The sequence below is a fragment of the Choloepus didactylus genome, chromosome 15 (assembly GCF_015220235.1).
Source record: "Choloepus didactylus isolate mChoDid1 chromosome 15, mChoDid1.pri, whole genome shotgun sequence".
Classification (NCBI taxonomy): domain Eukaryota; kingdom Metazoa; phylum Chordata; class Mammalia; order Pilosa; family Megalonychidae; genus Choloepus; species Choloepus didactylus.
Window position 1 is genome coordinate 70,171,759 of NC_051321.1, and position 26,242 is coordinate 70,198,000.

A 26,242-nucleotide genomic window follows, 5' to 3' on the forward strand; every position below is an offset into this window, starting at 1 on the left:
CTCCCTACACATGCTTAGTGCCATGGAATCATTTCCTGCTCTGGCCACTTCAGGCAGCCACCGAGCTCAGGCGGCAGTGGCAGCAGGGCGGCTGCTGTTGCTGCTGCTACTGCTATTATGACCTTGCTGAAAGACTTCATTTTCAGCTATAACGGAGGTCAGGTCCTTCACCACTACCCTGTAAATACTGCACTGTTTGTTTCAACAGCAACTTACCTAAAGTCAGACCTTTCCAGAATCATCCTTGTTTCAAAATTTACAACTCATTTTCCTGAACCTGGAATACAATGTCTCTACATCTTTCTTATTCTATTTGTCCTGTCTACAAGTCTCAATTAACCAAGGCAGCTAAATACACTATATGCAGTCAGAGCTAAATGCTCCAAACTCAAGTTTGCCCCCTCAGTTTCACTATCTCTAAGAAAACATTTAGCCTGCCATAGGTGTCTATTTATTGGTAAAGCACACAATAATCCTAAACCAAAAGATATGTAGATTTCATCCCACCTCAAAATGATACAATATTTGTGCTACTTATCTTCAACCAGAAGCACATGAGTACCAAATAGTCATTCAACAAATATTTCTGGACATGTATTATGTACAAGTATCTCTTAAACTAGTTCTGAGAACTAGGCTGTGAACCAAAAGAAAATGTAACAAAGAGCCTTTTCTATCTTAACCTTCCATAGGACCTCTGCAGTATTTTTACTTCTGCCATGATAAGATTCCAATACGCTAACAGGTTGACTGAAATGTATAAGCCAGAGAAACATCAAATTCATTAACAGTTACCTCTGGGGGATGGAGATTTACAATCAAGAAGGGGAAACCCAGGGGCCTTCAACTGATTTAGAAAACTTTAATTTGATGGATGGTAGATAAAAGGATACTTAATGATTTATTGTCCTTAGATGACTTAAATATTATATAATAAAACATAAAAACCAAAAACAGAAATAACAAAAGCTGATCTTACAGAGTGATTGTGAAAACCCTGTGGATCACACTCTCTTTATCCAGTGTATGGATGAATGAATAGAAAAATGGGGACAAAAACTACATGAAAAATAGGATGGGATTGGGGGGGGGTGATTTGAGTGTTCTTTTTTACTTTTATTTTTTATTCTTATTCTGATTCTTTCTGGTGTAAGGAAAATGTTCAAAAATAGATCGGGGTGATGAATGCACAACTATATGATGGTACTGTGAACAGTTGATTGTACACCATGGATGATTGTATGGTATGTGAATACATCTCAATAAAACTGAGTTTTATAAAAAAGCAAGCATAAGCAGTCTGAAGCAGATAATCACATTGAATTCTTTTTAATAAAAGCAATCTTAAAACAAACAAAAACAAAAAAACACTGGTCTTAGCCTGATCAATATAAGGTGATGAATAAGAAACATTCTAAATGTAAGTTCACATAGTCTGCTACTTTTCTCCTCTTTCAAAAATCCATTCAAGATTCCAACCAATTGCAGGGCATGGAGAATGCATTCCCCATACCACCACCAACCCCAGGCATTGGGAAAAGATTTGAAAGAAGCCAACTCTAAACCACAGAAATACATCAAGAAGGCCATTTTCTCAAACAAAGAGCGCCCTTTAACGGAATTACCACGGTTGACACAGAGATGCCATTTTGGCTCTGAGGATCTTTCTGTAATAGATGACCAGTCCCACTCCTTTGACATCAAGCCCTTCACCACTGTTGATTTCTCCAGGCTTTCTACTCCACACTATGAAGACATTCCATTCACAAGAGCTGACCCAGTGGTCGCTGATTATAAATATGACCTGAAGCTCCAGGAGTACCAAAGTGCAATCAAAGTGGAGCCTGCCTCCCCACCTTAGTATTCTGAAAAGATGCAGCTCTACAATAAGTCTCATGAAGAGCCCTCCAACTCCCTCATGGCAATCGAATGCTTGGTCTGTGGAGATAAAGCTTCCAGCTTCCACTATGGGGTTCATGCTTGTGAAGGATGCAAGAATCCATTCTTCAAACAATATAATATTTGGAAACCTAAGAAAACTGATAAAAGAAACAGGGCTACTTTACCACACTTCCCTTTCCCCAAAACAATATATTTGGAAACCTAAGAAAACTGGTAAAAGAAGCAGGGCTGCTTTACCCCACTTCCCTTTTCCCATATTGGCTCTTTGAAGCACTGATCTAATTCAACCCTTATATCTTGCAGATCTAAAAAAAAAATGTGACTTCTCCAAGATATCATTGCAAGACAGTGACAGGCAGGCACCAAAACCCAGATTATGTATGTGTGTGTATATTTATCTTCTTTTAAGCCTTACTTAAAACAGTACTATAAGGTTCACCTTATTTATTATTGCCCCCTCTTATTCCAGCACCAGTTTGAGCCATGTGTTATGAATGAGCATAACACATGGAAAGAAGACACTGTTTTTCCTTCTTTCTTTGAAAAAGAGTATTGACAGTTCAGAAGCTTAGTAATATTATGCCCATCGGTTAAGAAAAAGGTTAGTCCATTCCCATTTTAATATGTAATCTTTTAAAACAATTAATTTTAATATAATCAGTGAACAAGATAGTAATGAATCTCCAGGGCACAGAATAAATGTTCATAAATATCTACCTTATAAAAGAAATACTGTTTATATAGACTAAGACCCTACTCAATCCTCAGTGGGGCTTTTTATTGAGGATAAAGATACAGAACAGGAAGTAGGCAGGAGTTAAGATATGTGTCTCAGCTTTCTCAATGACTGAATTTCGTGCTAAAAAGGGAAATGAGTCTTTATTGGATTCCTACTATGCACCTGCTTGGGCATGAGGTGGTTTTGCATATATCGTTATTTAACTACCTTGGCCTAATTTTCCTCACCTAGAAAATAATGGAGTTGAATGAGATGCTCTCTACAGTTCCCTCATATGAAACAGCTTTCACTCTAAAAGATGAACCTAATATGGTGAACAGAGATAAATGAGTGGTCAACTGTGCCATCTGCCCCACGTCACCAGCCAATCACAGAAACACTTCAGTCCTCAATCACCTCATGTGCAAAATGATTTAGCTCTTACTCATCTCGTAGGTTTATAATTCTAAAATGACTCCTTGAGATATTTCTGGCAAGAGATGCTTTCATTTAAAACACTAAAACACATTCACTCTGCGATTAAATTAAAATATCTGTGATTTTATATGAAATCATTATGTATAGTCTCAAATCTTAGTGAACAGGACCAACATATTATTTTACTGAGTTAAATTTATACAATTTTCATGTGAATAAATGGCTACTAAACTTGAGCAGTCTTTATCTGAAGAAATCATTCACTTTTGGTGGTCCTGATAATTTTCATTACGAAAGAAAAATGCATGGTTGATGAAATCTCCACAATAAGTTTTTATTTCTTAATGGGCTAGTAAAGGAGTTGGAAAACTAGAACCTTCAAGCAAATAGTTCCACCTTAATTCTGGTTAGGCACAAATTTGAGGAGAGTAAACACTACAAAGAGCAGCTATAAATTTAAAGAAGGTGATATTGTCAGTGATCGATTATAATGATAAAAGCAGCAAAAAGAAGAAAGTAGTGAGAGGAGAAAATCTAAGTGCCTTCAAGTTAGGAGCTGAAAGAATGGAAGGCAGAGATGGAAAATAAAAACTTACTAAAACCTGAAGAATATGGGAGAGTCCTTAACTTAGACTGAATAAAAATTACAAAAAACAATAGAAGAAAACCAAGAGCATTGTCTACTCACTTGCAGTAACTTGTAATTCAACCAACATATGGATTACAGAATTCCCAGACTAAAATGCAAAGAAAGTGATGCTAACCCTAGAAGGGAAAATAGACATCTACACATTTAAAGACAAGGATAAGAAAAATGTTAGTAGGACCACATAATTAGTCTTCTCCAAGTTATAAATCAGCAGTTCTCAAAGTGTGGTCCAGGGACCCCCAAGGGATCCCTAAGGCCCTTCCAGGGCATATATGAGGTTGAAACTATTGTCATAATAATACTAAGCCATTATTTACTTTTTTCACTCTATCTCAAGAGTGTTGGAGTGTTCCAGACATGAAATGTGATGATGACATAACTCTGATGGCTAATAGAATGATTATGTACTCTTGTACAAAATAATTTCTCAGTTTTAATTTCTAATCTAATAAATATCAATAGATATAACCTAAAAAAATCAATTCAAGCTTTATTGGTGATATTTGTTGAAGAAAACTGATGTGCTACAGACATTAGACAAATTCATTACTCTTATCTGATTAGTTGCATACAACTGAAGAACCTAATATAATTGGGGCAGCTAATGTACTCCTAGAGACAGGAAGTCCAAAGTAAATATCATCACTAGGGTTTGCTGGAAAAAAAAAAAAAAAAGAAGATGGTGAAGATGATGATGATGACTTGGGCTAAAGAATACAGTCCCCAAATAATAAGACGGGTAGCTTGAAAATAATAAAAGTTATTTCTCATATTCTATACTGAGTTTGAAGTCTTCTTTAAACTGTATTCACCCCACACCTAAGACTTATTTAGAACAGTAGGGGATAAGAAAAATATAACTTAAACCAAGAAATAATCCTTCAGAGGAAAACAAGTGGTCTGTTGGATTGTTGGAAGGATTGAATGGGAAAACACATGTAAAGTGTTGACCATAGTGTCTGAATATAGTTTACAAAGTACTTTTATAATAACTATCTCTTTTAGTTCTTAAAACTAAAGGAAAAGGAAAAACTAAATTTTCTTTAGTTTAAAACTAAAAAACTAAAAGAAAAAACTAAAATTTCAGTGCCTACTACATGATTGCTACTATATTAAGAATTGAAATCTATTACCTCACTCAATCTTTTCAGATGGATTATTATTAACCTAATTTTCACATACAGGGAAACTGAGGTTCAGTAATACTTCTCAAAGTAGTATTAATGGAGTGTCTAAGATTTTAATTCCATCTGGCTCCAAAGCCCATACTCTTGCCACTAAAAATATGTTAAAACTCTTAGACAGAGTCCTCATTCTCTTGTTCATTCATTCATTCCTTCATTCAATCAAACAATTCAGCAGTGCCGAGTACACCACACTAACCTAGTGATATGAAGATAAAAGAAACAGGCTTTGACTTTCTAGATGGTATGTGTGTCTGAGGAAGTGGAATAAAGGATAGGTGAACACAAACCAACAATAATAAAATTGAGTGCTCAATAATCGTAGTACAGGCAGAATGCTATTGGAACATGAGTGTATATAAGTCTGCCTGGGGTAATCTGGAAAAGCATTGCAGAAGAAATGCTATTTCAGCTTAATTTTAAAAAATATGTGGGTACAGCTTGATAAAGAACATGTACAAAATACCTCCAGCTAACATCACACTTAATGGTGAAATACTGAATACTTTCCCTGTAAGATGGGAAACAAGGCAAGGATAGCCACTCTCACCATTCTTATTCATCACGGTATTAAAAGTTCTAGATATTGTAATAACGCAAAAAAGAGAAATTAAAAGGCACACCACCCACTCCATCAGACAGACACTTATTCCACAGCTGTGAACCACCAGGAGGTGCTCCTAACTCAGAGACTACAGAGGGTGGTGTCTGGCAGGTGCTGAAGATGGGATAAACTGAAAGCCTGGAACCTTCATTCAATCCAGATGACCAACTGCAGTTAGATGGGCTTATAGACAATTAGAACATGCTGCTCTGGAAAAACCCAAGACCTCAGAGAAAAAACTCTACACAACCTGACATTTGGGAGTCTCTAGTAGAGAGGGCTGGCTTCCAGCATACTCACCCTAAAATGAAATTTGCCAGTAGATAAGTGCCACCATGCAGAGGGAACTTCCGACTAATTTTTCAGAGCCAAAAAAAAAAAAAAAAAAAAAAGGCATACAGAATAGAAAGAATAAACAAAACTACTATCTTATTTGCAAATAACGATTGTCTCCATGGAAAATCCAAAGAATCTACATAAAAACCCCCAGAACTAATAACAACAAAGTTGCAGGATACAAGATCAACACACAAAAATCATTTGCATGTTTATATACTAACAATGAACATGCAGAAACCAAAATTAAAAACACAACATTTACAATCACTACAAAGAAAATTAAATATTTAGGTGCACATTAATCAAAAAAAATGTATAGGATCTGCATGTAAAATGCTGATGAAAGAAAGCAAAGAGGACCTAAATAAATGGAGAAACATACCCATGTTCAGGAATTGAAAAACTCAACATAATAAAGATGTCAGTTTTCCCCAAAGTGATTTATGGTTTTAATGAAACTCCTATCAAATCCCAGTTTTTTTTTGTAGACAGACAAGCTTATTCTGAAATTTTGTATGGAAAGACACAAACCCTAAAATAACTAAAGCAATCTTAACAAAGAAGAATAAAATGGGAGGAACTAGTCTACACAATATCAATACTTACTACATAGCTACAGTACGCAATACAGTGTGGGACTGGGAGAGGAATAGCTATATGTATCAATGAAACAGAATAGAGAATCCCAAAATTGATCCACAGAGCCCCTCCCTGATCAAGATGGCAGAATGAGGCACTTCAGGGTTCTGTCTACATACAGAAGCTTTGAACAATCAGCAAGAACTGGCAGAAACATCTTTCTCAACGCTCCAGAGAACAGTTAAAAGACTATAGTTACTGGGTGAGCACTGAACCAAGAAGGCTACTTAAAAGCAGAAGGATCTTGTGGCATGTGGCTGGCCCCTTCCCCATCCCCTCATTAGCTCGGCTAGCAGGCAGCCCACACTCCCTGTGTGGATACCTGGTCCTGATTCAGATGTAGGAGAGTAATCCTCATGCACATTCTGGGAGCATGTATGTCCAGCCCAATCTGTCTGGTGGTGACCTGAGGGATTCATCATCCCAGAACTTGCCCTGCATGTAAAAGGTAGTTCAGCTCACTAAGTTCTCCTACAGAACACTGTGCGAGAACAGTCAATTGGCTACCTGGGGCAAGGGATTGCTTGCTGCAAGATATACAGTACAGTGCCCAAGACCATGAAGGAACTATTTCACTAGGGAACAGAGGACATTCGTATCTGTGTAAACTGAAAAATTCCCATCACTACATGCACATACTAAAGACAAGTCATATGCAGAAAAGATCAAGAAGGCCCCACTCTTTGGCCTGAATCTATTTGCTAAGCTCACTGTATGGATAAAATCTGAAGAATAACACTCACATAGGTCGATCTGCAAAGAAAGGGAAAGGTCTTTCTTTCTTTTCGTTCTTTCCCTCCCTCCCTTCCTTCCTTCTTTTTCTTGGTTAGCTGCTGCTGGTATTCAAGGAAAGCTCTGTCATAACACAAGATGGATCCAGACTTAAAGAACAGACCCCTCAAAGACTAAATTCCAGTGACAGCACATTAAAATATCAAAATGCTAGTTTCAGCAAAAGATTACAAAACATACAAAGAAACAGAAAGCAATGGCCCAGGCAAAGGAGAAGATTAAAGCATTAGAAACCATCAGTGAGGAGGACCAGACCTGGGACATACCAAACAAAGGCTTTTAAAAAATGGCTGTAAATATGCACTAAGAGGTAAAGGAAAACATGGACAAACAGATGGAAATTATAAAAAGGAACCAGAAAGGAGGAGGGGCAAGATGGCAGCATAGAGAGAAGTGGAATTTCTCTCTAACAGACAACCAGGAACAACTAGTAAATAATCTAGAATAACTGCTGGGGGACAACCATGACTGTCCACACATCATACACCAACATGGATTGGGAGGAATGCCTGAGATCGCAGCATAGAATCTATAAGCAAAAGCTGTGGAAACGCACTGAGAGCCCCCACCCCCATGGCAGCCCAAACTGCAAAGCCTCACTTTACTAGAAACCAGCAGCACTCTCCGAGCGGAGCGAACAAATATAGCAAATATATATGGGGTTTTAATTAACAAATATAGCAAATATATATGGGGTTTTAACTACCAAATGTAGACTGCTGAATACAAGCTACAAACCCCCAACAAGTAGACAGAGGCTTTCAGTGACGACTGACCTTAAAGAGCCAAAAGACTCTCTGTACTGGGAGGGGAAGCCCAGGAGACCGGGTGTTCCCTCTGGCTGAAGAGTGAAACTGGGGGCCGTGTATGGGCTCCAAAAGGAGGCTTCCTGTCCCTCCTTCTCTCTCTCAGTCTAAGGGGCTCAGAGGAGAAAGCTGCAGCCATTTTCAGCGGAGAGAGCCACAGCCATTTTCAGTTCCCAGTGCTCTGACCCAGATGGGTGGAGATAACAGAGTCAATGAGACAATGATTCAAATGCAGATGATAAATCCCTAGGAGTAAGGAGGTGGGGCCCAGTTTTCCCTTCAGAACCAGACCCCAGAGACTGGGGGAAAACAGCCAAAACTGAAACTGAAGGGACCACACCTCCTTACACTAGTCAGGAGTGACAGGCTGCAGGTGCCACATGCTGGGCAGGTTAGGAAAAGCACAGCAACTGGAGACCTCATAGGATGTATCAATCTTATAAGATGTACCCTTAGGGAAACCCTTCTGAGACATGAGCCCATTCTGTTCTCCGAAAACCTGATTGGAGTAACCAAGGAAATCAGATGCCTAAACAACAGAAAACTACAACCTACACTAAGAAAAATGAAGATATAGCCCAGTTAAAGGAACAAACTTATGCCTCAATCAAGATACAGTTGAGATATTGTTTCACTTTAATGAAACAATCTATTAAAGATTTTCAAAGAAATGCGTTAAACCAAATCAATGAGTTCAGGGAAGATACAACAAAAGGGACAAAGGCTATAAAGAAAACACTGGGTGAACATAAGGTAGAAACCAAAAGTTTGAAAAAACAACTGGCAGAATCTACGGAAATGAAAGGCACAACACAAGAGATGAAAAACACAATGGAGACATTCAACAGCAGGTCTCAAGAGGCAGAAGAAAGCACTCAGGAACTGGAGAACAGGATGCCTGAAATCCTACATACAAAATAACAGATAGGGAAAAGAATGGAAAATACGAGCAATGTGTCGAGGAACTGAATGACAATATGAAATGCATGACTATATGTGTCATGGGTGTCCAGAAGGAGAAGAGAAGGGAAAGGGGGCAGAAGCAATAATAGAGGAAATAATCAATGAAAAGTTCCCATCTCTTATGAAAGACATAAAATTACAGAGCCAAGAAGCACAGCGTACCCCAAATAGAATAGATCTGAATAGACCTAAGCCAAGACACTTAATAATCAGATTATCAAACATCAAAGACAAAGAGAGAATCCTGAAGCAGCAAGAGAAAAGCAATCCATCACATACAAAGGAAGCTTGATAAGACTATGTGTGGATTTCCCAGTAGAAACCATGGAGGCAAGAAGGAAGTGGCGTGATATATTTAAGATTCTGAAAGAGAAAAACCACCAACCAAGAATCCTATATCCAGCAAAACTGTCCTTCAAATATGAGGGAGAATTTAAAATATTCTCTGACAAACAGACAATGAGAGAATTTGTGAACAAGATACCTGCACTACAGGAAAAGCTATAAGGAACGCTACAGACAGACTGGAAAAAACAGGAGTGAGGGATTTGGAACACAATATTGGGTGATGGTAGCACAGCAATGTAAGTACACTGAACAAAGATGACTGTGAGTATGCTTGAAAGAGAAAGGTTAGGAGCATGTGGGACACCAGAAGGACAGAGGAAAGATAAAGACTGGGACTGTATAACTCAGTGAAATCTAGAGTGCTCAACAATTGTAATAAAATGTACAAGTATGTTTTTACATGAGGCAGAACAAATGAATGTCAACCTTGCAAGGTGTTAAAAATAGGGTGGTACTGGGGAAAAAAATACAATCAATACAAACTAGAGGCTATAGTTAACAGAAACTTTGTATTATGCTTCCTTTAATGTAACAAAGGCAATATACCAAAGCTAAATGCCTTTAAGAGGGAGACATAAGGGAGAAGTATGGAACTCTTGGCATTGGTGATGTTGTCTGATTCTTTTGTTCTACTTTAGATTAATCCTATCTTTCCTTTTGTTGCTTTCTAGCTATCATGGTGTTTTTTCTGTCTTTCTTTTCTTTCTCTTTTTTCTCTCTACCTTCTTTGACTCTTCCTCCTTTGTGGAAGAAATGGAGATGTCCTTATATAGATAGTAGTGATGACGGTGAATACATAAATATGAAACTATACAGAGAACCACTGATTGTTTACTTAGGAGAGAAAGTATGATGGGTGAACAAAACTGTCTTAAAAAAAAGAAGGGGTTGATGAAGAAACCTTGAGGACACTACATTGAGTGAAATAAGTCAGACACATAAGGACAAATATTGCATGGTCTCACCGATATGAACTAATTATAATATGTAAGCACATAGACATGAAATATAAGTTAAGAGGATACAGAATGAAGCTAAAGAATGGGGAGCAGTTGCTTATTATGATCAGAATGTTCAACTAGGTTGAACCTAAGTGTTTGGAAATGGACAAAGGTGACAGCAACACGTTATTGTGAGAATAACTAACAGTGCTGAATGGTGTGTGAATGTTGTGGAAAGGGGAGCTTAGAGTCACATATGTCACCAGAAGGAAAGTTGGAGGTTAAAAGAGGGGAATGTAAAAAACAATGTATCTTGTGGTAGACAATTTTCATAATTAATTGTACAAATATTAGAAATCTCTCTCGTGAACTAGAATAAATATATGACACTATAGCTAGAAGCTATTAGAGGGGTAAACAGGGAAAAAATATATTTATTGCAAACTATTTACTACAGTTAACAGTATTTTAACAGTCTTTCATTAACAGTAACAAGTGTACTACACCAATACCATGAGTCAATAATGGAGCGGGGGTGGTTAGGGGTAGGCAAGGAACTGAGGTTTCTTTTTTGTCTTTATTTCTTTTCTGGAGAAATGAAAATGTTATAAAACTTGGAAGAAAAATTAATTGTGATGGATGCACAGCTGTATGATGGTACCATAGGCAACTGATTGTGCGCTTTGGATCTTTGGATAATTGTACGGTATGTGAACAATCTCCATAAAATTTTTTAAAAAAAGGAACTGGAAGAACAGACGACCACAATAACAGAAATGAGAAATTCCCTGGAGGGGTTCAACAGCAGATTGGAGCTGGCAGAAGAAAAGAAACAGTGAATTTGAAGATAAAATAATTGAAATCATCCAGTCTGAAGATGAAAGATAAACAGACCCTGAGGAACCTATGAGACAACATCAAGCATACCAATGTATACAGTGTTGGAATCCCAGATGGAGAAGAAAGAGATAAAGAGGCAGAGAGAATATCCCAAGAAATCATGGCTAAAAACTTCCAGAATTTAATGAAAGACATGAATATTCACATCCGTGATGTTCAATGAACTCCAAACAGGATGAACCCAAAGGACTCATTCCACAGCATATTATAATCAAACTGTCAAATGCCAAAGATAAAGAAAGAATTATGAAAGCCACAGACAGAAGCAATATGCATTGTACAAGGGAGCCTCAGTAAGATTAAGTGCTGGGTTTCCTCAGAAACCATGGAGGCAAGAAGGCAATGGATGATACATTTAAAGCGCTGAAAGCTAAATATTGCCAACCAAGAATTCTGTATCTGGCAAAACTGTCTTTCAGAATAAGGGAGAAATTAAGACATTCCCAGATAAACAAAAGCTAAGGGAGTTCATCCTCACTAGATTGGCCCTAATGGAGATGCTGAAGCGAGTTCTGCAAGTTGAAAGGAAAGGACAATAGAGAAAAGCCACACAAAGCCACATGAAATAAAGATCTTCAATAAGGATAACAACATGAGTAGGTACAATTCCAAGTACTATTGTATTTTTGGTTTGTAACTCCACTTTTTCTTCTTATAGGATCCAACAGGCAAATGCATAAAATGTGATGAGAAATCAGTGGTTTTGTACTCATAATGTACAAACATGTAATTTGTGACAATAACTACCTAAAAGTGGGGGAAAGAAGAAATTGCAAAGAAAATCAGTAAATATCTTGAGACGAATGATAATGAGAACACAACATATCAAAACTTATGGGATGCAGCAAAGTCAGTGCTGAGAGGGCAACTGATAGCCCTAAACACTTACATTAAAAAAGAAGAGCTACAGATATGGCCCTCTCTCTCTAGCTAAGCCAACTTAGCAAGTGAAATCACTGCCCTCCCCTCTACCTGGGATCAGACACCCAGGGGAGTGAATCTCCCTGGCAACACGGAATATGACTCCCAGGGAGGAATGCAGACCCAGCACTGTGGGATGGAGAAGATCTTCTTGACCAAAAGGGGGAAGTGAAAGGAAATGAAATAAGCTTCAGTGGCAGAGAGATTCCAAAAGGAGCCTAGAGGTCACTCTGGTGGGCACTCTTATGCACAATACAGGCAACCCTTTTTAGGTTCTAATGAATTGGAATAGCTAGCAGTAAATACCTGAAACTATCAAACTACAACCCAGAACCCATGAATCTTGAAGACGATTGTATAAAAACGTAGCTTATGAGGGGTGACAATGGGATTGGGAAAGCCATAAGGACCACATTCCCCTTTGTCTAGCTTATGGATGGATGAGTAGAAAAATGGGGGAAGGAAATAAACAAACAAACAAAGGCACCTGTACCCAGTGTTCTTTTTTACTTTAATTGCTCTTTTTCACTTTAATTATTATTCTTGTTATTTTTGTGTATGTGGTAATGAAGGTGTCAGGGATTGATTTTGGTGATGAATGCACAAGTACGTAATGGTATGGTGAACAATCGAATGTACGATTTGTTTTGTATGACTGCATGGTATGTGAATATATCTCAAAAAAATGAATTAAAAAAATTATATAGCTTATACGGTGTGACCATGTGATTGTGAGAACCTTGTGGCTCACACTCCCTTATCCAGTATATGAACAGATGAATAGAAAAATGGGGACAAATGTAAATGAATAATAATGGAGGTATGGGGGTATGAGTTGTTTTGGGTGTTCTTTTTCACTTTTATTTTTACTCTTATTCTTATTTTTATTTTTATTACTTTTTTGGAGTAATAGAAATGTTCAAAAATTGTGGTAATGAATGTACAACTATATGATGACACTGTGAACAACTGATTGTACACTTTGGATAATTGCATGGCATGTGACTATATCTCAATAAAATTGTGAAGAAGAAAAAAAAAAAAAAGAAGAGCTAAAATCAAAAACCTAACTGCATACCTAGCAAAACTAGAAAAATAACAGCAAACTAATCCCAAAGCAATCTGAAAGAAAGAAATGACAAAGATTGGCGCAGAAACAAATGAAATTAAAAATAGAAAACAATAGAGAATTAACAAAACCAAAAGTTGGTTCTTTGAGAAGATCAATAAAATTGGCAAAACCTTAGCTAGACCGACAAAGAAAAAAAGAAGATGCAAATAATATCAGAAATGAGAGGGGGGGACATGACTACTGACCCCACAGAAAAGGATCATAAGAGGATACCATGAATAACTGTATGCCAACAAACTAGACAACTTAGATGAAATGGACAAATTCCTAGAAACACACGAACAAACTACACTGACTACAGAAGAAATAGAAGACCTCAACAGACAAATTACAAGTAAACAGATTGAACCAGTCATCAAAAACATCCCAAAATTAAAGGCCCAGGACCAGATGTCTTCATAGGTGAATTCAACCAATGATTCCAAAATGAATAAATACCCAAACTGCTCAAACTCTTCCAAAAAATTGAAGAGGAGGGAACACTACCTAACTCATTCTATGAGGTCAACATCACCCTAATAAGAAAGCCATATAAAGATACTACAGGAAAAGAAAATTGCACACCAGTTTCTCTTAAGAATATAAATGCCAAATCCTCAACAAAATACTTACAAATTGAATCCAACAGCACATTAAAAGAATTATACACTATGATCAAGTGGTTTTTATTCCAGGTATGCAAGGGTGGTTCAACACAAGAAAATCAATTAATGTAATACACCACATTAACAAAAAATAGGGTAGAAAACACATGATCATCTCGATTGATGCAGAAAAGGCATTTGACAAAATCCAGCATCCTTTCTTGATTAAAAACTTTGAAAGACAGGAATAGAAGGAAACTTCCTCAACACGATTAAGTGCATATATGAAAAACCCACTGCTAACATCATACTCAATAATGAAAGACTGAAAACATTCCCTTCAAGATCTGGATCAAAACAAGGATGCCCACTGTCACACCGTTGTTCAACATCATGCTAGAAATTCTAGCCAGAGCAGTTAGGCAAGGAAAAGAAATAAAAGACATTCAAACTGGAAGGGAAGAAATAAAACTTTCACTATTTGCAGATGTCATGATCCTATATCCAGAAAGTCCTGCAATATCTACAACAAAGCTACTAGAGCTAATAAATGAGTTCAGCAAAGTGGCGGGAAATAACACCAACAGGCAAAAATCAGTGGTGTTTCTACAAACTAGTAATGAGCAATCTAAGGAGGAAATCAAGAAAAATTCCATTTACAACAGCAGCTACAAGAATCAAATATCTAGGAATAAATTTAACCAAGGATGTTAAAGGTCTTGTACACAGAAAACTACAAAACATTGCTAAAAGAAATCAAAGACGACCTAAATAAATGGAAAGACAGTCCAAGTTCACGGACTGGAAGACTAAATATCACTAAGACGTCAGTTCTATGCAAAATGATTTACAGATTTAACCCAATCCCAATCAAAATTCCAAAGCTTACTTTGCAGCAATGGAAAGGTCAATGATAAAATTTATTTGGAAGGATAAAGGGTGCCAAATAGCCAAAAACATCTTAAATAAGAAAAGTTGCAGGACCGTTCTAGTTTGCTAATGCTGCGGAATGCAAAACACCAGACATGGATTGGCTTTTATAGAAAGGGGGTTTATTTGGCTACACAGTTACAGTCTTAAGGCCATAAGGTGTCCAAGGTAACACATCAGTAATTGGGTACCTTCACTGGAGGATGGCCAATGGTGTCTGGAAAACCTCTGTTAGCTAGGAAGGCACGTGGCTGGCATCTGCTCCAAAGTTCTGGTTTCAAAATGGCTTTCTCCCAGGACGTTCCTCTCTAGCAAGCTTGCTCCTCTTCAAAATGTCACTCACAGCTGCACTGAGTTCCTTCTCTTTGAGTCAGCTCATTTATATGGCTCCACTGATCAAGGCCCACCCTGAATGGGTGGGGCCATGCCTCCATGGGAATATCTCATCAGAGTCATCACCCACAGCTGAGTGGGGCACATTCCAAGCAAATCTAATCAGCACCAAAACGTCTGCCCCACAAGACTACATCAAAGATAATGGCGTTTGGGGGACACAATACATTCGAACTGGCACAAGGACTCATACTTTCTGACTTTAAAGCTTATTACAAAGCTACAGTGGTCAAAACAACATAGTACTGGCATAAGGATAAGTACACTGCTCAATGGAACCAATTAGAGAGTTCAGAAATAGACCCGCACATTTATGGTCAATTGATCTTTGACAAGGCTGTCAAGTCCACTCAACTGGGACAGAACACTTCCTTCAAAAAATGGTTCTGGGAGAACTGGATATTCATATGCAAAAGAATGAAAGAGAACCCATAACTCACACCATAAAAATTAACTCAAGATGGATCAAAGACATAAATATAAAAACCAGGACTAAAAAACTCCTAGAAGAAAATGTAGGGAAACATCTTCAAGATCTTGTGGTAGGCAATGGTTTCTTAGACTTTACACCCAAAGCACAAGCAACAAAATAAAACATATATAAATGAGACCTCCTCAAAATTAAAAACTTTTGTGCAAAGGACTTCGTCAAGAAAGTGAAAAGATAACTTACTCAATGGAGAAACTATTTGGAAACCACATATCCAATAAAGGTTTAATGGCCAGAATATATAAAGAAATCCTACAACTCAATAATAAAAAGACAAACCATATGTCAATGTACTTAATGTCACAGAATTTTTCACTTAAAAATGGTTAAAATGATTTTTACGTTATGTATATACTACAATAAAGGAAATTGAAAGAAAAATTACCATTGGGGGGAACTGAGGAAAACGTACAAAGGATCTCTCTGTATTATTTCTTACAACTGCATGTAAATTTTCAATTATCTACAATAAATATTTCAATTAAGAAAAAAGATGTGACTATAAGTAACTTGGCTAAGATCCCACATAGACTGAGCTGACATTCAAATGAAGTCTTGACATTTAGTTTTTGCCTTCACTCAGAAAAATAGTAATGAATAACTTTAAGAATGACCTCCAAAAAAATTAAATTTTAAAAAACAGTTATTAACTCTAGGAAAAACAAAGCACAAGGAAGGGAAAGCATTCCTATATGGCTTCACTGTAAACAAATTTATATAATCATAAAAATGCAAACACCAAATACCTGTATATTTGTTTTCTATTGCTGTAGTAACTAATTATCACCTAACCCAATGACTTAAAACAACACAAATATTAATCTTTCACTTCTGTAGGTTAGAGGTCCAACACGCTCTCACTAGGCTAGAACTGTGTCAGCAAGGCTACATTCTCTTCTGGGGGCTTTAGGGGAGAATTCATTTCCTTGCCCTTTCCATGTTCTAGAGGCTGTCTGCATCCCCTTCCTCCATCTTCAAAGCTAACAGTGAAGGTTAAACCCTTCTCATATCACATCACTCTGTTCTTCTCTTCTTCCTATCTCTTCTACTTTTAATGACCCTTGTGATTACATTGGGCCCACCTGGATAATCCAGACTACTCTCCATACCTTGAAGTCAGCTCACTAGCAACCTTAATTAATTCCATCTGCAACCTTAACTCCCTTTGCCACATAAGGCAACACATTCACAGATCCCAGGGATTAGGACCTAGACATGTTTGGGGGACCATTATTCTGCTGGCAGCAACAGATTAATCAAAAATCGTCCTACCTACATTGAGAAAGTATGTGTATGGAGGTAAGGTGTAGAATTATATGAAATAGCAGATTAAGCATATTATTTGAAATATATATGGTGGTAAATACCAGGAAAAAAAAAGCCAACATTCAAAGGTGTTCTGGAGAGCAAGAATGAGGGGCAAGTAGGGAGGAGTAGGGCAGAAGACTGATATTTTTCCTTATAAGCTTTAACATACTGTTCCATTTTTAAACAATGTACATGCATTACTATGATGTTATGGGTTGAATTGTATCCCCCAAAAAGACATGTCCAAGTCTTGACCCCTTGTCCTGTGAAGGTGACCTTATTTGGGAATAACCTCTTTTAAGATTTTATTAGTTAAGAAGAGGCCAACTCTCTCTAAGCCAACTCTGCAGGTAAACTCACTGTCCTCCCTACCACGTGGGACATGACTCCCAGGAGTGTAAATCTCCCTGGCAACATGGGACACGACTGGCAGGGATGAGGTGGCCCTGGCATCATGGGATCGAGAAAGCCTTCTTGTACCAAAATAAAGTTTCAGTGGCTGAGAGATCTCAAATAGAGTGGAGAGGTCATTCTGGAGGTTATTCTTCTGCATCATATAAAGATCACTTGTTAGTTTTTAGTGTATTAGAATAGCTAAGAAGGAAATACCTGAAACTGTTGAATTGCAACCCAGTAGCCTTGATTCTTGAAAATGATAGTATAATTATATAGCTTACACTGTGTGACCATGTGATTGTGAAAACCTTGTGGCTCCCACTCCCTTTATCCAGTGTATGGACAGATGAATAGAAAAATGAGGACAAAAAGTAAATGAATAATAGGGAAAGATGGGGGGTATGGGATGTTTGGGGTGTCCTTTTTTACTTTAACTTTGATTCTTATTCTTTCTTGTGTGTGGTAAAGAAAATGTTCAAAAATTGATTGTGGTGATGAATGTACAACTATAGAATGGTACTGTGAACAACTGATTGTACACCAAGGATGCTTGTATAGTAAGTGAATATATCTCAATAAAACTGAATTTAAAAAATTAAATAAAACAAGAAAAAAAAAAAGATTGGGAATTTTCCTAAAATCAGCCTTAGGTCAAGACCATGAGCAATTCAGAGTTGGGTCTTCTGTATATGCCCATTATATACACGGCCTGAATAATTTGTTTGTACATAATATGTGTGCTTTTCTCAAATGTATGTAATTCAATAATAAAATACCAAATATTCACAGTTAAAAAAAAAAAAAAAAAAAAAAAGAGGAGGCCAAACTGGGTTACAACGGGCCCTAATCCAATATGACTGATGACTGGTGTCTTTAGAAGAAGGGGAGAATTAGACACAGACAGAAGGGAGAATGCCATGTCACAATCAAGGCAAAGAATGTCATGACTGCCAGCAAGCCACCAAGAAAAGCCGAGAGACATGGAACATACTCTTTCCTACAGATTTCAGAGGAAACATGACCCTACCAAAATCTTGATTTCAGACTTCCATCCTCCAGAACTTTGAGACAAATTACTATTGTTTTAAGCTATCCAGTTTGTGGTTGTTATGGCAGCCCTAAAAACTAAGACAGATGTATGAATTAATTTTTTTTAATGGCTTCAGATTTACATGGCTTTATCATCAGAGGCTGACACATATAAATCAGCTGCAAAATGCCAGGATTCCCTTTGGGCACTGATCAGCAATACCTGAGCAAAGCACTTTGAGGAAACTCTAGGAAATAGGATGATTTGAACCAGTAACTTGGGAATTTGTCCTGACTAGGGACACATAATTTTAAACACTCTGAGTAAGAAATCTAACTAGAAACTAGAAGTTCCAAACTAGTTCCCTGGAAATATCTCTAATATCTAGGGGAACGAGACTCTACTTCTAATACTAGAGCATGAGCAAGATTAGTACCATAGGTTCAAAGAGTTGGTTCACCCTAATCAATGCCACCATAAACAGATTTCATTCACTGTATCAATCCCTGGTGGAAAGTGGCATAGGTAAAGGCAAGTAATAGAAAAATTTTTGACTGTTTAGGGAGTGCAAAGTAGTTTAGACTGGCTGAAGGATAAGATATTGGGGTGAGGGGTGGGAAGTTCTATCTAGAATAAAAGCTAGAATTACAGAGTAGTCTTGTTTTGATAGTCATTGGAGACCACTGAAGATTGCTGAATGGGAAAGTGACAAAGAGCAAAGTGCACTTTTTTACTCAGTTTTCAAAAGTGCCTGGTATTGAATGAAGCTCAAGAGGAGTATTATCAGACCCATTCCACAGTCAGGACTATGATGGGGCAAGAGAGGCTTCCAAGGAGCAAAATTTAAGGAGGCGCTCAACCTCAGGGTCGATCAAGTGTTGACCCTGCACTTGCACAACCATGAGAGTGAGTGCCTCCTTAAATTTTGCACTTGCACAATTCTTAGTACTTCCTTAAATTTTGTGCCCAGGAACCTCAGTGGCCTTAACCATAATACCCCAAAATTAGAAACAACCCAAATGAGCATCAACTGATAAATGGATAAATAAAATGTGGAATACTCATATAATAGGATATTATTCAGTAATAAAAAGGAATGGCTTTTGCTGCATCTATGGTGATAATGAAGACTATTCTCAGCAACCAGACTATAGACATTCCATAAAATGTTGACATCACACTGAAGTGATGCACAGTTACTGTGAAGAACCTCAGAGGAACCCGGAAGAGGGACTTCATTCACATCAATGTAGAACTCAGTCTTCTTAGGACGAAAAAGAAGAGGCTTCTGATTGACAAATGGTGGGGAAATGGAAAGGAGCCGGCTGCAGTTTGCACCTATGCAGAGTCATATACAGAACATATCAAAGGTGTTACACCGGGCTTTTGTTACAAGATGAGGTCTGTGTATGCTCACTTCTCCATCAACGTTGTTATTCAGGAGAGTGGGTATCTGGTTGAAATCTAAAATTTCCTGGGTAAAAAAATACATCCGCAGGGTTCAGATGAGGCTTGGTGTTGCTTGTCTACTATCTCAAGCCCAGAAAGATGAGTTAATTCTTGACACTGAATTTGTATCAAATTCAACAAGCCACAACAGTCAAAAACAAGGATATAAGAAAATTTCTGGATGGTATCTGTGTCTCTGAAAAAGGAACAGTTCAACAGGCTGGTGGATAAGATCTAAGAGTTGTACAATAATAGCAAAAACAAGATGCCAGACCTATTTGTAATTTTAAAGATGCAATAAAATTCATGTTAATTTTTTAAAAAAAGGAATGAAGTACTGATACATGCCACAACACAGATGAACCTTGTAAACATTATTCCAAGTGAAAAAAAGTCAGTCAAAAAGACTACATATTGAAGTTGTAAGATTCCATTTATATGAAATGTCCAGAATGGATAAATCTATGGAAACAAAGTAAATTAGTAGCAGCAAGGAGGAAAATGGGGAGTGACTGCTAATGGGTATAGGATTTCTTTTGGGGGTGATAAAAGTATTCTAAAATTGACTGTAGTGATAATTGCACAACTCTGTAAATATATTAAAAGCAACTGAATTGTACACTTTAAATGGATGAAATACACAGTATGTGAATTATATCTCAACAGAGCTGTTATTTTTTTTAAAAGGTGACACGTAACATCTATCGAAAGAAAGAAAAAGGACAAAAGCCAGCATGAAGTCAGAGCTCCAAACTGAGTGAAAAAATGAAAAAAGAGGAGTTATTCTTTTCTTTTTATTAGAGAAGTTGTAAGTTTACAGAAATCATGCAGAAAATACAGTGTTCTCATATGCCATCCTCCTCATACACAAGAGTTTTCCCTATTATTAACACTTTGCATTTGGTATGGTACCTTTGTTACAATTGAGGAAACAATATTATACTATTAATTATAGTCCATCATTTACATTAGGGTTCACTGTTTGTCTTATACAGTCTTACTTTTTTTTAATTTTTATTCTAGCAACATATATAAACTAAAATTTCCATTTTTAACCACACTAAAATATATAATTCAGTGGTGTTAATTACATTCACAATGTTGTACTACCATCATCACCATCCATTACCAAACCCTTTCCATCAACCCAAACAGGAATTCTGTATGAATTGGACATTAACTCTCCATTCCCTATCCCCACCCTGGCCCCTGATAACCTGTATTCTAGTTTCTAACTCTATTAACTCACTCATTTTATTTATATAAGTGAGATCATACAATATTTGTCCTTTTGTGTCTGGCTTATTTCATGCAATACAATACCTTTGAGGTTCATCCATGTTGTTACATGTATCAGAATTTCATCCCTTTTTACAGCTGAATAGTCCATTGTATGGATACACCCCATTTTGTTTATCCATTCATCAGTAGATGGACTCTTGAGTGGCTTTCATTTTTTGGCAATTGTGAATATTGCTGCTATGAACATTGGTGTGCAAATATCTGTTCAATCCCTGCTTTCAATTCCTTTGGGTGTATACCTAGGAGTGGAATTTCCAGATCATATTGTAATTCTATACTTAACTTTCTCAGGAACCACCAAAGTGTTTTCCACAGCAGCTGCACCCTTCTACATTCCCAACAACAATGAATGTGTGTTCCTCTTTCTTCACATCCTCTCCAACACTTGTTACTTTCATTTTTTTAACCGCAGCCATTCTAGTGGGTATGAAATGGTATATCATTATGGTTTTGATTTGCATTCCCTAATGACTAATGATATTGAACATCTTTTCATGTGCTTATTGGCTATTTGTATATCTTCTTTGGAGAAATGTCTATGTGAGTCTGTGCTGGTTTGAATCTGTTAGGTACCCCATAAAAGACTATGTTCTTTTGATCCACTCTTCTGGGGTAGACTTATTGGGGGTGGGATCTTTTGATTAGAGTATTTCCATGGAGATATGACCCCACCCATTCAAGATGGGTCTTAACTAGTTTACTGGAGTCCTTAAGAGAGTTTACAGATAAAGAGCCCAAAGTCGACACAGACCCAGACACTTGGAGATGCAGACAGAAAGACATTTGGAAATGCTAAGCTAAGAAATGAAGCCTAGAGTTTGCCCTGGAGAAGCCAAGCGAGAAACCACAGATGCTTTTTTAAAAAGAAAGCCACTGGAATCAGAAGCTGAAAGCAACACAACCCAGGAGCAAAGGACCAGCAGACGCAAGCCACGTGCCTTCCCAGCAGACAGAGGGTTCCAGAAGCCATCAGTCTTTCGGTGAAGATATCCTATTGTTGATGCCTTAGTTTGGATACTTCTATGGCCTCAGAACTGTAAATTTGTAACCTAATAAATCCCCTTTATAAAAAGCCAATCTATTTCTGATACATTGCATTCTGGCAGCTTTAGCAAGCAGGAACAGCCTTTTGCCCACTTTTTAATTGGGTTGTCTTTTGTTGTTGAGTTGTAGGATTTCTTTACATGTTCTGGATATTAAACCCTTATTGGATAAGTGGTTTCCAAATATTTCCTCCCATTCTGTAACTTTTTACTTTCTTGATGAAGTCCTTTGATGCACAAAAGCTTATAATTTTGATAAAGTCTCACCTATCTAGTTTTTCTCTAGTTGCTTGTGCTTTGGGTGTGAAGTTTGAGAAACCCCTGCCTACTACCAAGTCCTAAAGATGCTTCCGTATATTTTTTTCTAGGAGTTTTATAATTTTGGTTCTTATATTTAGGTCTTTTATCCATTTGATTTAATTTTTGTATATAGTGTGAGGTTGAAGTCCACTTTAATTTATTATTTCTTTTTATGAGGAGCTTTCATGAGGAGGCATAGGAAGAGACAACTATAAATCAGAGTTTAGCTCATACAGATTTTCTTCTCAAAATAACTTGTTATTTGGCAATTTTTTGTTTAAATACTGGCCTTGACTGATATAACATGAATAATATAAACATATTCTTGGTATCATTAAATACACTAAAACACTGTGGTGTCTAAAACTTAACTTTGTAAGTACAAAGTTTCTTATTTCAAGTAATCTAGATGTTTCCTTAGACCTGGTGGACTCTTTAAGAGTGAGAATTCAAGACTAAAATATACCGTCACTCCCTGGGGATTCCCAATACTGAACAAAAACATGATGGAATTCTCAGGACTTCACAAACACCCTTCTGTTCTTCAATCACCACAAGTAAAGATAAACAAGGGAATGAAAGAAAGGACAAAAGAGAATCAAGGAATTCACTTTCTTTTGGTACTCTACAGCTCTGACTGGGGTCACCATCCAGGACAAGATGCAACACTAGAGGAAATGGACCCACATGTCTCAAAGAAACAAATTCTGAGCACAGGTCAGAAATAAGACAGTGACACACAAATAATGAGGATGTTATGTTTCTAGGATGAACAAATTTTTCTACAAACTTTACAACAAAACTACTACATTATCTAAAAGATTCTTTTTCCAAAATTTCTTTCTCAAGAGAAAAAACTTTTTTCTTCCAAGAATTGCAAATAATTCATCAACTTACTGCCTGCTTTATATTAGAAACATACCTTTGATGTCTTAGGAACCCACACACAGATCACATTAATTTAAGACTGATAAAAATATATTTTGCAAGAGTCCAATACAGTCTTATCCTCAGCTTTGGTTTTCATTTAAAAACTCAAATATATATGGCATATTTAGAGCATAATGAAGTTAAGATTTCACATCAGTGAGGAAAGGATAAAATATTCAATAAAATAAGCTTGGGGCACCTGCATATTATTAGATAAAAAGAATCCCTCACAAACATGCAAAAATAAATTCTAGATAGGTGGAAGAGTTAAATATTTTTTAAGCTAGTAAAGTGTTTGAATAAAATATAGACTATTTTTGTAATTTTGGGATGAGGGGAACCTTCATGAGCAAGTCTCAGAATTCAAAAGCCATAAAGAGAAAAATGGACAGATACAACTATATGAAATATAAAAATGTTAGTATATCAACAGACACTACAGATAACACAACAGGAGAAAATATTTGCCATACAGATTCATATCCACATGTTCTAGTTTGCTAATGCTGCTGGAACGCAAAACAACAGAGATGGATTGGCTTTTATAAAGGGGGTTTATTTGGTTACACAGTTACAGTCTAAAGGCCATAAAGTGTCCAAGGTAACACATCAGCAATCGGGTACATTCACTAGAGGATGGCCAGTGGTGTCCAGAAAACCTCTGTTAGCTAGGAAGGCATGTGGCTGGCATCTGCTCCAAAGTTCTGGTTTCAAAATGGCTTTCTCCCAGGATGTTCCTCTCTAGGCTGCAGTTCCTCAAAAATGTCACTCTTAGTTGCACTTGGGGTATTTGTCCTCTCTTAGCTTCTCCAGAGCAAGAGTCTGCTTTCAACGGTCGTCTTCAAAATGTCTCTCATCTGCAGCTCCTGTGCTTTCTTCCAAGTGTCCCTCTTGGCTGTAGCTCCTCATCAAAATGTCATTCACAGCTGCACTGAGTTCCCTCTGCCCCTCAGCTCATTTATATGGCTCCACTGATTAAGATCCACCCTGAATGGGTGGGCCCACGCCTCCATGGAAATATTGCATCAGTTATCACTTACAGTTGGGTGGGGTGCATTTCCATGCAAACAACCTAATCCAAACTTTCCAACTTAATCCCCACTAATATGTCTGCCCCACAAGATTGCATCAAAGAATATGGCTTTTTCTGGGGGACATAATACATTCAAACCAGCACACCACATATATAAAAACAGCTGTTATTTTCCAATTAGTCAAAGAAAACAGCCTAGTTAAAAAATAAGCAAACAGAACAAGCAACTTCACAGAAAGAAATATAAAACAGCCAATAAAGAAATAAAAAGATGGCTAAACTTACAAGTAACCTGGAAAATGTGAATTAAAACAACAATATGATTTTTTGCCTATCAGTTTGGCAAAAATGTACAGGATTGATGATATCAAGTATTGACAGGTATGTAAGCTGTAAATTGTTGGAGGGAATGCAGAGTGGAATGTAGTCTATCTAAAGATCAACTTGGCAGTATCTATGAAAACACATGTAATTTTTTTTCCACATATAACTTTTAACCAAGAATTCTATAATTCTAGGTACCTACTCTCGAGATAGAACACATGCCCAAAAGGCAAGAATGAGTCAAGGCATTTTAGCATTGTTGGTAACTGTAAAAATCTGGGAACAACTTAAATGTCCATCCATAAAGGAACAGTTAAATAATTTACAGTAATTCAAACTGAAACATAATGGGCTATTAAAAAGAATGTACTCTCCTCTGAGGATGGTGCCTAGACACATTTGACTTAGCATCAGAGGCTATCCTACAATACAGCTTCTAACAAAACTAGGCTGTACCAGACCCCTTTACCTTTATATCAAGAAGGTTGGGAAAGCACCAAACTTTGCAGGCCTCTGCATGCAGCCTGTGCTCAGGCCAACTGTGAGGGGTTTGTGCTGTGAGACCTGTGCCTGTGACAGAATCAAGAGTGCTTTCCTGATTGAGGAGCAGAATATCACCATGAAACTGTTGCAGGCACAAGCACAGAGTCAGAAAGCTAAATAAAAAAAAAAAAAAAAAAGCTTTTTTGAATAATAAAAATCAAAAGCTTGTTTTTCTGTGTTTCAAAAAAAATGTGTGCTGACATCAAGAGATCTCACAGACATACTGCCAAATTAAAATTTAAAAACCTGTAGAAAAAAATACAGGATTATTCCACAGATGTTAAAAAAGAAAGTGAAAACTAGGTATATAAATTATAAATGCATAGAAAAAGAACTGGAAGAAAACCACCATCCTTAGGATATCTGTAGGAGAGGAGTCTTTTGCTCCTTAAACTATTTATATATTTTTTTTTTTTTTAAATCATCATTTTATTGAGATATATTCACATACCACGCAGTCATACAAAACAAATTGTACTTTCGATTGTTTACAGTACCATTACATAGTTGTACATTCATCACCTAAATCAATCCCTGACACCTTCATTAGCACACACACAAAAATAACAAGAATAATAATTAGAGTGAAAAAGAGCAATTGAAGTAAAAAAGAACACTGGGTACCTTTGTCTGTTTGTTTCCTTCCCCTACTTTTCTACACATCCATCCATAAACTAGACAAAGTGGTGTTTGGTCCTTATGGCTTTCCCAATCCCATTGTCACCCCTCATAAGCTACATTTTTATACAACTGTCTTCGAGATTCATGGGTTCTGGGTTGTAGTTTGATAGTTTCAGGTATCCACCACCAGCTACCCCAATTCTTTAGAACCTAAAAAGGGTTGTCTAAAGTGTGCATAAGAGTGCCCACCAGAGTGACCTCTCGGCTCCTTTTGGAATCTCTCTGCCACT

The 26,242-nt window shown here is 37.1% G+C and overlaps 1 protein-coding gene and 1 pseudogene across 2 annotated transcripts in view; one reads left to right on the plus strand and one right to left on the minus strand.

Moving 5' to 3' along the window:
* USP54 (ubiquitin specific peptidase 54) overlaps positions 1–26,242 on the minus strand; it is a 175,335-nt gene that overhangs the window by 137,418 nt on the left and 11,675 nt on the right. The gene's annotated exons all lie outside the window — the stretch shown is intronic.
* Positions 1,874–25,452, plus strand: LOC119509942 (annotated as a pseudogene).